This window comes from Vespa crabro, chromosome 1 (genome assembly GCF_910589235.1).
Source record: "Vespa crabro chromosome 1, iyVesCrab1.2, whole genome shotgun sequence".
In the NCBI taxonomy this organism is placed as follows: domain Eukaryota; kingdom Metazoa; phylum Arthropoda; class Insecta; order Hymenoptera; family Vespidae; genus Vespa; species Vespa crabro.
This window is the reverse complement of record NC_060955.1, coordinates 3706936-3710345: the sequence shown is the minus strand read 5'-3', so window position 1 is coordinate 3710345 and position 3410 is coordinate 3706936.

Genomic DNA, 3410 nt, shown 5'->3' with positions numbered 1-3410 from the left:
TCTCCCCCCCTCTCTCTCTTACCCTTTTTATTCCCCTCTCTCTTTTCCTGTGATCCTCACGAAGAGTACTTTCGCTCTCGCTCCGTTCTACACAGCACACATCTCTCGATCTGTTTTCTTTTCGTTCGCTTCTATTCGTTTCGATATTGCCCCCACCATCAGCATTCGTACAGAGAACTGCACGTGGACGTAATGTGACCAAGGGTTGAGATGATCCATAAATCAATTAATTCGGTTTAATAAACCGTATCGTCACTCTATGACTAGCAACTTTTCGTAGGATTCCCTCTCATATTCATTGAATACTCATCTCATACTCGTGAACTTATACTCTCTCTTTCTCTCTCTCTCTCTCTCTCTCTCTCTCTCTTCGATCCAAATATTTTTTTCCATTTGAATCTTTTCGTTTACATATAGAGAAATTGATCTTTTTATTTTGTTTACGATATCTCTCTTTGTTTTGATTGAATCTTTTTAAAAAATAGTATAGGAAGAAAAATATCATGTTTCTCTCTATATCGAGCGGTTAGAAATGGATGTAGAAAATGTAATAAAAAGTTTAACGATTTATTCCTTTAAATTATTTATAAAATTTCTGCGTTTAGCGTTTAGCGAAAAGTTTAATGTGAAAAAAAGAAAATGGTGATCTAGGAATAGAGATGCATTTCAAAAATGAAATGTTCACGATAACGAGATTAAATAGGGCGTACGGAAGTGGTTACTATTAGGAAAGGTTGGAGCTTATTAATGGATCAAGCCCTTAATCGGAATCGAATAGTTCTGTACGTTGTAAATTACCGCTACGAACGCTATCACGAAATGATAGATAATGGAATATTCTTTTACGTGTAAATGAACGTTTGGAACATTCGAGTAAATTACATTGAATAGATTATTTCTCGAGAAATTTTTTTTGATGTATGGAAAGAGAGAGGAAGAGAGAGAGAGAGAGGGAAAGAGAGGGAGAGAGAGAGAGAGAGAAAGAAAAAATAGCTTTCGCAGAAATGCTTCTAACGGTTAGTATCGTATATCGCCTGTAGAATGAACGACGAAATGTAATTCTCGAGTACAATGGTAACTGTGGAAGCACGTTCGTTAATATTTGCAGGTATATAGGTGGGATGATAATTCATACAGTGAATACAATTGGTGTATTATGTTTCAATATGTGAGCTGACCGATATTGCGATTGAACGTGACCACGTAAAAAAGGGGTTACATTTATTTGTCTCGTGTTAGTGTAAAGATGAGAGCTAATTCAATTATAACGGGGGCCTATTCATCGTTCGTTTACGTTTACTACCAGGGTCTAATTTTCCCAAAACGAGTTTTCGCGTAGTTTAATTCGATTGTGGACGTAGAACCAAACATCGATTAAACTAATCGACCCCAATAAGCTTAAACTCGTAAAACCACTTCCCCGTGCATATTCAAGATTAAATGAAATCGAGTAGAAAATTTAGTAGTAGGTAGTTCGTATTCATTTTCAGGAGTATATTATTTTTTATATTTTATTACCTTAACAAGATATATGCAGGATGAATTTTTTAATTGGAAACACTTAAATATCTGGGAAACAATGTATTATTTGAAAAAGGAAAGTTTAAAAAACAAAAACTGTATATTCACGTGTCATTTTATTCTTTCTCGTTACTTTAAAGTTGCGATCGAGTTTATCGTATCAACTTTCGAGATGATAATCGTTAAATAGAATCGATTTTTCTTCAAAATGTGTGCATTCGACCCTAAAATTTTTCATTCGGCTGACCCTTCGAAAATGGACTTGCCACATCATTTTTCGAAGTACCCTGTTAAAATCGTTATTATCGTAATGTCTCAAGGCAAGTGTTATCGCGTTGAGAAGGTCTTAAAGTCCGTTAAGAGCTCATTTGTCTTTGGAACTCATCTTACCGAGTCTCTTCTTTCGTATCTAGCGAAAACTCATTTATATCGAGACGACCCTTGTCCACCACAAAATGGTCCTTGAAAACATCTTCAAATTCGAGAATTGATTTGCCATCCCTCCTCGATTCTTATACACACCCTTTCTATTTCCTCATTTTATCTATTATAGAAAAGTCGATCTTCGTTAGATCCCTTTATGATTCAGTTTAATCGGAAAATCCTGTTAATGTATCACGCAAAAGAAATCAATCTGCGTTATCTTCACACGAATTATTTTTTCTGACCGAACTGACTGATCTTGACGTTAATAAAAAAAAATGATAAAGTTAACTCGACGTTGTTCCTTCTTTTTCTTTTTTTGCTTTCTCTTCATTCGGCCAAATTCCTAAAACATATTGATCGCCATTCCCTAATAAAAGAGAAAAAGAGATAAGATTAGAGAACTTCAACTTTGTATTCCTCCATATTTCTCTTTGATTCTTCACCATTAACAGAACAGAACTTGATATCCTCTAACGAAATCACGCACATTTTTCTTCATTAGGACGATTACGAGTAAAGAGGATCAAACAAGTACCTACCGGCTATCTTTATATCGTTCTACAAACTGTTTAGGTGTGGCTCGAAGAAAGGGAGTATGTATTATCATCCAGACTTGATTTCCTGGCGTGTCGACAGAAAATTAAAGCTAATCGTTCGCTTAAGGTAGATTGCTAAGATAAATGGATTGATGTAGGTGTAACGCTATCGTCAAATTATTAAAAAATATTGCACTGGTCATTTGTTATATTAGAAAGAAACAAATGTTTAATTTAACAGACAAATGTAATAGATATATTGAAATTATTTCCTTTTTTTTGAGATCATTTCTTTTTGTTTTTCTTTTTTTTTTATCTATAAGTTATATTGAATTGTTACAATATAAAGATGGAAATATTGTGAAACATGTTGAAATTAGAATGATGTCTAATGAGCCACACAAAATGATCGGGAAAATCAGCTCTGTTATTTTCGCACGAATAGTTATTCATTCAGTCGTGAATCAGGTATAATAGGTAGTAATGGAGCGATAAGCTTCATAAGGATATATAAAATATTTTATCTAAAAGTATGTGATCACATTGAATGTTCAACATCGAACATAAACAATTTGTTTAAGTAATATCTTGAACTTTTCAATATTACTTAAATATTATGACTTTATAAAAAAATTATTTGAATTGAAATGTAATTGTCATAGCGTCAACATCTTCGAGTCGATAAATATGATAAACTCTTATAATTACATTTTATATCATTTACACATACAATTAAGCTACATATTAAATCTCTTTCATTTACTTTACGTAATCTTAATTTTTACGTGAAAGTGTATGTATTTTTTCAAATGAAAAATTGCATGTACTTAATAGTATTTAATAAATTGAGTTTCTATGTGCAGCAACCACCATATTGTTATACTCTGGCAATCGATAATACTTGCTACGTTATCCTTATCACATGAT